Source organism: Eublepharis macularius, chromosome 3 (assembly GCF_028583425.1).
Source record: "Eublepharis macularius isolate TG4126 chromosome 3, MPM_Emac_v1.0, whole genome shotgun sequence".
NCBI lineage: Eukaryota > Metazoa > Chordata > Lepidosauria > Squamata > Eublepharidae > Eublepharis > Eublepharis macularius.
The window spans coordinates 50,820,324-50,832,874 of record NC_072792.1 but is presented as its reverse complement, the minus strand read 5'-3'; the positions used below and the strand labels follow the sequence as shown (position 1 = coordinate 50,832,874).

Here is a 12,551-nt window from a genome sequence, read left to right as displayed (position 1 = left end):
ACCGCCATAGACGGGACCGGACAAGGCTCCAAAGGTGGAGAGGGAAGAAGTAATAGTTTCCCCGAAGGGTATAATTCTGATGTGGCAAATTCCAAAGGCAGGTGGAAAACGGAGGAAAACAGAGGACCCCAAGGGGGGCCCTCCCCGCCCTACAAGCGTCCGGTAAATTGGCTTGTTTCAAGCGCTCTTCCTCAGGGGATGGCTCACTATCCACCTCTGCAATAAACTTTTCTATAAATAAATAAAACACATTCTCAATAAAATGCTTCCATATCAACTATGGCTGTGAAATTTTCTATATTCTGTGATTCTTACCCATTTCTGTGTCTGAAACAGCCCTGGTAATCGGACATTTACACTGTTGTGCAGTATGAAAAATAGTATGGGTGGGAAGATCTGAAGCATTGTCTCACCAGGTGCTGCAAGCAAGAAAAATCAGGAAGTAAAATTGCATGCAAAATCCCGTGCAAAAAGTACCACATGCAGTAAGGCAGGTCAATGGAACATAGTAAGAATGGTGGCAAGGGCATCTTGCCCCACAGAAAAACAAACAACCTAGACTCACTTTGGTCTCTCTCTCTGTGTGCACATGTGCACATTTACACACAACTGCTCAATAAAAGTGTCAACTTATCAATAAAAATGCTTATCAATAAAAATGCCAGCCACGCAATTTATCAATAAAAATGCTTTTATCCTGGGCATAGTTACAATGTCTTTGTTGAGAAGTCAAAGGTTAATAAACTTCTCCTATGACAGAAACTATTATTGTTTTCACACGGGTTTCAGGAATTTCTCTTATAATTCACATTACATGAAGGGTTTGTGTTTTTCATTCTACCCTGTATGCCACCTCTGGCTCTGGAAGTACTGCCAACAAGATGACACTCTGCCAATTTCATTTCCTCCTCATCTGAGCAATTTACTAACGAGTTGGGGGGAGGACCCTCAAGCATATGTGCAAAGCTCCATTCTGTTTAAAACAAGGATTTGGTTACTGAAAAAAACTATTATAGTAGCGAAGTCATAATCAGCCTGTATTATAGAGCTAATTTTCCAACAGCACTTCTCCTAATAGCAAACAGTGTTTTCCACACCTATTGGTAGGGTAGCAAAATAGGGATGCACACTGATGAAACTGACTGTTTCTGCATATTCAGGAGGATTCCCAGGTATATATTAAAATGATTAGTAAAATAAGATATTATGGCTTAACATAGCCAATTGCTTTCCAAGAACCACAAAATATTGAAGACGGTTAGTTACTGTAGCTTAAGTAAGGAGGGAACAAGCAGTATGTGAGGGGAGTGCTGGGGAAGGTTATTATTTATTTTATTTTATTTTACTTAATTTATATATTGCCTTTATCCCCACTGGGGATCCAAAGCAGCTTATGTCATTCTCCTCTCCTCCATTTTTTAAGCTGTGTATGGCCATTTCCACACACATTGAATAATGCACTTTCAATACACTTTCGCAATCCTTTTGAAGTGGATTTTTTGTTCCACACATGGAAAATCAGTTTCAAATGTTCACTAAAGAGTTTTGAAAGTGGATTATCCAATGTGTGTGGAAGCAGCCATAGTGTGACTGGCCCAAGGTCTGCCAGCAAGCTTCCACGGCAGAGCAGGGAATCAAAGGTGGGTTGCGTGGGTCTTACTCCATCACTCTAGCCACTATACCACGCTGGCTCTCAGGATTGTGGAAATCAAGGTTTGGGTATAAGCAGTGTATTAGAAGCAATAGTAGCAGCAGTGGAGCCCCTCCCCATCCCATGGAAACATAACTCAAGTATGTCACATGTTAAGAGTCTGGGATTAGAATATCAAAGATGTGACAAAGAAGGAGAACTCATTAACATGGAGAGTATTGTGACAAAGAGAGAATGTGATTTTAAAAGGTTTCGAAATACAACACACTTCATGGACAGTTCTTGTTCTGTTCATTTCTGGACCCCGTGGATTCCTTCTGATCTCTGCAGTTCTGCTTCTCCCTCATACATCAGGCTGCTTTATACTGAATGAGAACATTAGTCCATCAAAATCAATATTGTCTTCTCAGATCAGCAGCAGCTCTCCTGGACTCAGGTTGAAGAGGTGTTTCCAATCTATTACATTTAAAATGGAGGTACCAGTGGCTGAACCTGGGACCTTCCGCATGCAAAGCAGATGCTCTGCCATGGCGCCAGCTTACTCCTTATCACCCTTTGTTTCCGCCATACTATATTCCTTCCATGGGAGTTCCAGGTATGTGTGGATAAGATGTCAGACAAGCTATAAGACCTCACACATTTCAATAACATTAGGTTTCTTGGATTCTGTGACTCTATTATTCCTTTTTGACTTTCTGCACCTTGCAAAATATCTCTGCCTAGCTCTCATACTCTCTGTTCTTTGCCCTCCTTATATCCAGACTGTATGGGATGAAATCCAAACCTTGAAAGGGGGTGGAAGGAACATACTGAGGAAAAAAAGATTTCTTTTCCAAAGTTTATTATGTGTCATCAGTGGCTCAGATGCCGAGATTCTTGTGCAATGAACACTACTGGCATGAAACACTGGGACGGCTCCCAAAAGCAGATGGAAATGTCAAAGAAATGATGGAGAAAATCTGGTAAATAATTGAACAACTCCAACATTCATTTACTGGCCTAGGAACAAAAAAATCATTCTTAGATATAACTAGCAGATTACACAGACAGAGTAAGAACTATGAAGAGTCTGGGGTGAAGTGTTTAAAGGAAAACAGAAATACCTTGGATACCAGGTAAGATTCCACAATCTGTGTGTGTTATGTACTGTCAAGTCGCCTCCAACCTATGGCGACCCTATGAAGGAAAGACCTCCAAAATGTCCTATCATTAAGAGAGTTGCTCAGATCCTGCAAACTAGAGGGCGTGGCTTCTTTTACTGAGTCAAACAATCTCATTATAGATCTTCTTCTTTTCCTACTGACTTCTACTTTTCCTAGCATAGATGTTGAAAAGCATGGGAGATAATAGAACCTTACGGAATCCCACAAGCAAAAGGCCAAGGAACAGAGCAGCAGTCCACCAGCACCATACTCAGAAACCTACCTTCAAGGCAGGACTGAAACCACAGCAAAACAGTGCCTCCCAGTCCTAACCCCAAAAGGTGGTCCAGAAGAATATCATGGTTGATGATATCCAAAGCTGCCAAGAGGTCCAGGCAAATTAACAGGGTCACACTGCCCCCTATCCATCTCCTAGTGCAGGTAATCCAGCAGGGTGACCAAGGCCATTTCAGCCCCATGACTAGGTCTGAAACTAGCTTGAAATACATCCAAACAATACACTTCATTCAAGAATCCCTGTAGTAGCACAGCCACCATTAGCGAGGCTTGTCAATGTTTTTGCTGCAAAACATACATATAGCCAAAAGTTTAGCTTTTAACTTTGAAAACTTCTTTACTAAAATAAATCTTCCTAACAAAACCTAAAATGGCACCTGGTGTGAAAGTGCACAATTGAAGGGACATTGATCAGTTCAGTCATTGTTTACAGGAGGCAAAATAGACACATAAAAACAGGTAGTATTTGAACTGTATTGGTCACTGGTTTGTTTCTGGATTTCATTCAGTCTTGGTATTGATCTTTAAAGCTCTACTGCTTGGGTAGGAGGACTGCCTGCAATCAACCTGTCCTAGTCTTGAGTAGAGATGGGCACGAACAGAAAAAAAACCTCAACATGATGTTCGTTGTTTGTTGCCATCCACGAACAGGGACTCATGAACAACCACGACCATGGCCCAGTTCACAAACATGTTCATGGTTGGCTGTTCGTGGGGGCCAGCAGGCTCTCCTCCAGCCATCATCCAAGTCAAGATCCCTACCACACCACTCCCAGAAACCTGACCTGAGCAGGCACCAGAAAAGGTACCAATAATAAATAATAGCTTGGCCTCAGAGCCTGGCAGCAGCCCTAGAACTTGAAGGGGTAGATCCCTATCCCACCACACACAAAGAAAATTCAAGCTCCAATGCACTGTCCCTGTCTCTCTCTCAAAATGCCAACAGCAACTGTCTCTCCACTGTCTGCAAATTCAGAGCTGGGAGCCCCGCTCCTCCCTGCTCTTTGCTCCCTTGTAACAAATGTGCAGCTCCACACTTGAAAGGAAGACCAGTCTATCAAGCTAAATTGGGCTTAGATTGGGGTTTCCAGGGCAACAGCATGAGTTCAGACAGAATTCAGACAATCCCTGCCTAAGTTGCCAAGGGAATTGATTGCAGGTGCCAGACTGTCTGTCTTGACGAACAGCAACGAACAGCAATGAACGAGGCTTGCAACGACCACCTGTTCGTTTAGAATGTGGCCTCACAAACAGCTTGTTCACGGACAGCAGATTGGGCTGTTCGTGGCTTTTTTTTGTTCGTATTGCTGTTTGTGCCCATCTCTAGTCTTGAGTTCAATGCATGGTACCTTCCTGAAGGCAGAGACCTTATTGAAAGTGATACATGCAAGGTTTTTGTTGGGGTTTTTTGGCTTCCATTCCAAATCATGGAAATCCTTTCATCGGGAGATAGTACTGGTGCAGTTCCTGCAGGCCATAGATCAAAGTGTTTCTGTTCCAGAAGGCCTTTGAAATGTGAAATGAAGGGACATTGTCTGCAGGGTTTTTGTTGCAGGGATATTGTACCTACTTGTTGTTTTACTGATACTGGTTTTAATGCTGATTTAACTGATTCTGTAATTTTGATAAGAACATAAGAACATAAGCAAAGCCATGTTGGATCAGGCCAGTGGCCCATCCAGTCCAACATTCTGTCACACACAGTGGCTAGAAATCCAGTGCCATCTAAAGGACTGTAAGTGAGGCCAGGACACCAGAAGCCCTCCCACTGCCTTCCTTCCAGCACCAAGACAACAGAGCACCACCTCCCCACAAAGAGAATACCATCTATCTCCTGTGGCTAATAGCCACTGATGGACCTCTGCTCCATATATTTGTCCAGTCCCCTCTTGAAGCTGGCAATGCTTGTAGCTGCCACCACCTCCTGTGGCAACGAATTCCATGTGTTTATCACCCTTTGTGTAAAGTAGTATTTTCTTCTATCTGTTCTAACCCGACTGCTCAATAATTTCATAGAGTGCCCACGAGTTCTTGTATTGTGAGAAAGGGAGAAAAACACATCTTTCTCTACCTTCTCTAACCCGTGCATTATCTTGTAAACCTCTATCATGTCTCCCCTCAGTCGTCTTTTCTCCAGGCTAAAGAGCCCCAAGCGCCTCAATCTTTCCTCATAGGGAAAGTGTTCCAACCCTTTAATCATTTTAGTTGCCCTTCTCTGTACTTTTTCCAGTGCTATGATATCTTTTTTAAGGTGTGGCGACCAGAACTGTACACAGTACTCCAAATGAGGCCTCACCATCGATTTATACAGAGGCATTATGATACCGGCTGATTTGTTTTCAATCCCTTTCCTAATAACCCCTAGCATAGCATTAGCTTTTTTTATGGCAGTCGCACACTGTGCTGACGTTTTTAGTGAGTTATCTATCATGACTCCAAGATCTCTCTCTTGGTCAGTCTCCGCCAGTTCAGACCCCATCAACTTGTATTTATATTTTGGATTTTTGGTTCCAATGTGCATTACTTTGCACTTGGCTACATTGAACCTCATTTGCCACATGGATGCCCACTCTTCTAGCCTCGACAGATCCCTTTGGAGTGCCTCACAATCCTCTCTGGCTTTCACCACCCTGAACAATTTCGTGTCATCTGCAAATTTAGCCACTTCACTGCTTAATCCCAATTCCAAATCATTAATAAACAAGTTAAAAAGCATTGGACCCAATACCGACCCCTGTGGCACCCCACTGCTCACCACCCTCCACTGTGAGAAGTGCCCGTTTATACTCACTCTCTGTTTCCTATTAATTAGCCAGTTTTCGATCCACAAGAGGACTTGGCCCTTTATCCCATAGCTACTGAGCTTACTTAGGAGCCTTTGATGAGGAACTTTGTCAAAAGCTTTCTGGAAGTCAAGATAAACAATATCTATCGGGTCTCCCATAAGTCACCCATCATGATTCCTGCTTAGAGGTACAATGAGGTATGGATTGTTTTATTTAGTAATTGCATTGTGGGAGTGGTCTGTACGACTGTTAAATGTCCTATATAGACAAAAGTTGACTTCATCTTTTTCTAATTACTGCCCAACTCAGGGTATCCATACCTCATTGTACCTCTAAGCAGGAATCATGATGGGTGACTTATGCAGCAGTATATTCTGTGAGCAAAACTGAGTACGCACTAGATGTTTTCACTCTAGGTAAGTATAAGAAATATAAGCTATCATTTGACATCTTTTTCCCATTTCTCCCAAGTCAACTTGATAACATTAGGAAATAGGTATATTAGAATCCATTAGAATCTGTGAGAGAGCTTTCGTCTGCCTCAAAGGATGGTACCCTATAACTTTCAGTCCTGACAAAAGTCATGTTCCTTTATGATGACCTTCCAGTTCCTCCATAAATCTACCAAGTAATTAGACTGGACTATATAAATCCATTCAGGCCCTTCAGAGTGCTTCCTATTTAAGAGATTTTCATTATCATCCCAAGCAGAGTTATTCCAGTCTAAGCCCATTGATTTCAATGGGCATAGACTGGAGTAACTCTGCTTAGGATTGCACTGTTTAATTCCTAGAAAAGTCCAAGGAACTCTGCCCACTTCCAAAACATTAGGAGGAAGTTTTTCTGTCAATACAAGCGGGAGTGCTGAATCAAGTTGATGGCTGATTCAGATCAGTGGTTTGGAATGCTGTAGTGATTCCTGGCACATCTCCAGTTTTTGTAATAGAGTCTGCCAACTTGGCAGGCTGGAGAGATCGCAGTGGCAATTTTTCAAATGGGGAGAAATAGTCCAAGGAGGAGCTGTAACTCTATATAAACTGTGTAGAACTGATGATGGGAGCCTCTGCTTCAAAAGGTCTGGCCAAGAACAGAATGAACTGTTGCGCCTTGCTAAAGATGGACAGACTGCTCATATGACATCGAATACCAAGGGGCACTCAGGTCCCAAGCACCAGCCAAATTGGTAATGGGATTGCAAATATCAATGTGTGACACAACAGTGCATGTTAATTTATTATATATTCTATTAGACATAAGAGACCAAAACCTCTAAAGGGATTCCCCTTTAGTAGGATTCATGGTATAAATTAGGCCACCCCTCTGCCCTGAAGTGTGTACATGCTTTGTATCCAGCATCCACCCTCAAACCTCCATTCAAGCCCTTTCACCCCCTTCATCTAGCTGCCTTCAAAACAAATATGCCTATCTATAAGTTTCAATAAAGTAGAAGGGATGTGAACTATATCATGTGCTCCTGCTGCACAGCTACATCCGCTCCAGTCATGTTGGCTCATAAAGTGAAACCAATAGAAATCTGTAACAGCTGCCATATGTACTCGAACAGACAATCTGTACTAATTTTTTCTATTTGTCCAGATTTTATGACCTGACAGTGAATGTACATTTACAGCTCTCTAGACTATGGGGTGAGTCCAACCAGCTTTTCCATTTGTGGGGTCTCCTTTGGAGGGGAGGGGGCCTCCTCCTCTCCAAACTCAAAAGTTATGCTGATGACCATGGGGCCTGAATGGACAAAAGCCATATGGTTTTGGAGCTTTTGTAGGGAGGAAAATGTCTTGAGATTGAGCAAAATAAGCTGATTGGATCCAAACTTATATCTTTAAAACTGGTTTTGTTTTTTGCTTCATCCAGGCCTCTATAAGATGACACCACCTGCACCCACTTGCCATGTATAGTTGCTTCCTAATCTTTAACAAGACTGCTGTTTTTGCTGCATGCTGGCTTCAGAACGGGTTTTAACCCCTGGTACCTCCAGTTAAAATGATTACTTTGAAAGTGATGTGAAAGAACTGTGCCTGGAGAACTTGGAGCAGACAATATTCATCTTGGTAGACCAATGGTCTTTACTCAGTATAAGGCAACTTCATGAGAGCCAATCTGGAGAACCGGGTTTGATTCCTCACTCCTCCACTTGTAGCCAGCTGAGTGACCTTGGGTGACCCTCTCAGCCCCACTCACCTCACAGGGTGATTGTTGTGAGGATAATAATAGCACAATGGTTGTTGTGGGTTTTCCGGGCTGTATTGCTTCGACAATACATCAATAATAGCACACTTAGTAAAACACTCTGAGAGGGCATTAAGTCATCCTGAAGGGTGGTAAATAAATAGAACATTATTAATATTATTATTATTATGTGTTCATGTGCCTGAAATGCTAAACACTAGGCAGGCAATGCCATAGCTGGTGTGACAGATTCAGAATCACAAACTATAGACATGGCTTTGCAGAATGAACAACAATCATAACCCAGTCCAGCCAAACTCAGGCATGTTCCATTAAATTCTTTCTGTAGTAGCACAGCAGCAATCACAACATGGCCATTTGCCACAAATTTTGTATATGGGGTGGGGGAGGGTTTCATTTGCAAATGTAAGGCATCTGGGGATTCTGTTTTCTTAGCACTTTTCTATGTTTGCTAAACTTGTGCTTTTATTTTTGGAAAATATATTTCCTGTAATTCTGGATCACTGCAAAAATTTAACATGTATCTGAAATAGATGGAGATGTGTTTAGCAAATTTCATTCTCCAAGCTGACTTAGAATCAAATTAAGAAGTAGGGTTTTGTAATTACCATCCGTCACTTTGTATTAAAAAAAAATCCTTAAACAAATGGCATCAGAATTCTTGTGTAATATAGAAATGAATTATTTGTTTTGGTATTTGTACCCTTGCTTTACTCCCCATCTAGGAATTCAAAGCAGCTTACAAAAGAAATGCAAATATACAACTTAGATAAACAAAAACACACACAAGTATGATTTTTGAAAATCATGGGTTTGTGTTGGTTTCAAGGCCACAGGTTAAGCGACGGTAAGAGGAGGAATGAAAACTCAGCCTGTTAGCAGTCAGTTGCCCCCATAATATTAGAGAGCTTATGATTATGGTTATGCCATAAGCCCCTTCTCTGAATGTGCTTCAAGCTCTAAACTACTGCCAAAAGCAAGAGGAAAAACATGGAAGCTGCTGCCCAAGCCGGTAGACACTTGGAAGCCAGATCCTGCCTGGGAGATGGAACGTGCAAACATGAGGATGACGGGCAAGGTCAGCTCACCCCCTCCCATGTTCCAGAGCTGCGCTAAGGATCCTGATACAATAGGGACGTCCCAGAGTTCCTAAATTAATCAATGCAACCTGCCCTATTGATCTCACCTTAACCACTTTCCTATTATTAAGCAATTCCGAGAACTGATAGCCTCACCCGTCCACTTCGCAGGTCATCAAATATAATTGATAACTTTAGTGTTGTCCAGGGAAAACCCAATCATACCCTCCTAGTTCTTTGTCACACCCCAGAGACAGTTTACTGACTTATTTTCCCACTCTGAAGACAGTTTGCCAGCTCTTTGTCTTACCCCGGAGACAACTTTGTAATTCTTTGTCCACTCTGGGAACAACCACTCAAACCTTTGTTTTTGGGGTGGAAGTTGCAATCTTGCCCCTGGGTAGGATTCATGGTATAAATTAGGCCACCCCTCTGCCCTGAACTGTGTACTTGCTTTGTATCCAGCATCCACCCTCAAACCTCCATTCAAGCCCTTTCACTTTGAAGCACCAGCCACTTAACGTTCCTCCTCTCTCCCGGATGTCTGGATGGTAACTATCACCCAACCTTTATTCTCTCTTCCCTAGTTAGCCCTGAAAGCATGTTATGTGTCCGTCTGTCTGTGTGTGTCTTGTAATTTGTTCTTCCTCTCCTTCTTACTCTCAATAAAAATCCCCTTTTTGGTTGAAATATCTGTCTAGTTATTGAAAGACGTTCTCTAGCTGGGACAATCCTTGTATACATTGGTGGAGATTCCTCAGTTACCCCCTCTTGCTGCCTTCTCCTTGCTGCTAATTCCCCCCAAATTGCAAGGGGACTTTCCCTTTAGGTAACAAGCCCATATATCCTTTCCCACTTTTCTCCCCTGCTGGCCACATTTAAGCTAAATACCTGTAACAGAGAAACTTTTGAAACTATCACACATTACATCTAATTTCTAACAAGCATCCCAGGAGTTGGACTGAGGGAGGGGTGGTGTGGTGGGCACTTTGACAGGTTCATGTGAGAGGCTCGCATTGAAATGGCCCCTAGAAAAGTCATGCACCATCTCCCCAAGAACATTTAAAAACTCAGTTGCCGTACTGACTTTTATATAAAATCCCTATTTAGAAGCCTTGTACTGTCTTTCTTCAACTATCTGCAGTTTCCTTGACCTGGGCCATTTCCACATGGCTTACCTTCCCTTGGAATGACCCAGAACATCGTGCAAAAAACACAGAAGATTGTGTTTTCTCGCGTGAGATTTGCACGACATCACGTGATGTCACGCAAATCTCGCACGAGAAAACGTGATCTTCTGCGTTTTTTGCGCGCTGTTACGGGCTGTTCCGAGGGAAGGTAAGCCGTGTGGAAACAGCCCTGATTTTTACTTTAGAACACAGAGTTCCACAGCTGACCTGATCAGATATCGGTCATAGACCACACAATAATAGCATACCACCTACAGTCAGGGTACGTCATATTATTTACAAATCTATTCACTAAAATTTCAGGGTACAGATTATTAAATATTTAAAACCTTAAAACCTGAGTGCCTACGACCAAATTATTAAATATTTAAATCCTTAACATTATAAAATATTTAAATATTTCCCCCTGTAAAATACTTCCTAATCTGTATGGCTTGCACAGCAAAATTTGCCACCTTTAATGTAATTTCATGGTCCTTATCGGCTAAAAGCTTATCTAGATAGAATCTATCATTTCTACCTGGGACCACAGCTGACCCATCAGGGAGGGGGTGAGCAGGCAGGAGCCTGCCAGACACACAGGAAAGCCAGGCCCCACAGGGAGATTGGCAACTCTAGAGGGGAAGACTGGGAGGTGTATTTTTACCTCAGGACACATTCAATGACTCCCAACAGCTTCATACTATTTAGAATGTTGGGGTGATGACTAGGGGTGTGCAAAGGCACCCTGATTCGTGTTTTCCAAATCTGCTAAACCCGAATCGAGAGGCCAATTCGGGTTTAGAAGAAACCCGAATTGCCCAGCCGATTCGGGTTTACCGATTCGGATTGATTCGGATTGATTCAGGTTGATTCGGGTTAGCTTTTTCAATGGGAAAAAGCCTCCCCAGGCTTCTCTGAAGCCTGGGGGACGCATTTTCCCACCGAATCACCCCAAATTTGGTGGGGGCCTTCCTCTAACTCCCCTCTAACAACCCCCCAAGTTTCAGAACGATTGGACTTTGGGGGGCCATGTTATGCCACCCCAAACCAGGTCCCCCTATCCTTGCCTAAAAAAAGCCATAGCTTTAGGTTGCTGCTGCTCATCTTCATTCATTTTTTCCTATGGGGAAAAAATGAAGAGGAAGGCTTCCTTTGCCAGGGGTGGCATTTTGCATGCAAAATGCCCCCCTACCCTCAGGGGCCCTTCTCCCACCTTTCCTCCCACCCCCCACCAAGGCTCAGCCTGCTCCCACTTGGGGGGGCATTTCATGGCCTCCCCAAGTAGGTGCTCTTTTCTCTACCACTTACAGCTGGGGAGGCTTGTCTTGCCAGGGGTGGCATTTTTCATGCAAAATGCCCCCCTACCCTCAGGGGCCCTTCTCCCACCTTTCCTCCCACCCCCCACCAAGGCTCAGCCTGCTCCCACTTGGGGGGGGCATTTCATGGCCTCCCCAAGTAGGTGCTCTCAGCCCCCAAAGTCCACCCCTTACAGCCCCACACAAACCCAGTTCCCCCCCAGCTGCCACACACAGACCCAAATCCCCACATTAGCCCCTCACAGACCCAAATCCACCCCCAGCAGCTCCACACCCATAACCCCAGGAACAGGCTGGCAAAGGCCAGCCCTCTCCCTTTGTTCCCTATGCTGGGAACTTCTAAACTCTCTTTCCCTGGGTAATTCTGCACAGCCCAGGGGTGCCACAATGGTGGGCACACTTCTGAGTGCCAGCTGGTCCCTGTGAAAGAGCACCTGAACCACAGACACCCTCCCTCAAATTCCCCCACCACCTACAGAGATGGCTGGCCAGCCAGCCCCATTGTTCCCTATGATGGGAACCAAATGCACAACAAAGAATAAAACACGAACAACACAAAATAAAGTTTTTTAAAAATTATTTTCTCCCTTTCAAAGTACAAGTAGGCAAAGCATTATGACACATTACACCAGCAGTCCCCCACACAGAAAAATAACACAACTCACTTAACATCAGAGAATCACAAAAGCACAATTCCTTTCAAAAACACTTTATTTCTTGAACAGCTTTAGGTTACACAGCAGGGGGGCACACCAAAGGGCATTCCAGCATTCCACCTCACAAAAATAACACAACTCACTTAACATCAGAGAATCACAAAAACACAATTCCTGTCAAAAACACTTTATTTCTTTAACTGCTTTAGGTTACACAGTAGGAGGGTGCAACAGGGCATGATAG

At 43.4% G+C, this 12,551-nt stretch overlaps 1 long non-coding RNA gene across 1 annotated transcript; it reads left to right on the top strand.

Moving 5' to 3' along the window:
* The first annotated feature begins 6,234 nt into the window (after window positions 1-6,234).
* LOC129325538 (uncharacterized) lies at window positions 6,235-8,058 on the top strand. The gene is made up of 3 exons (XR_008596645.1): window positions 6,235-6,292; window positions 7,473-7,522; window positions 7,749-8,058. It is a non-coding gene; the product is annotated as an uncharacterized LOC129325538 (long non-coding RNA).
* Window positions 8,059-12,551: the final 4,493 nt, after the last annotated feature.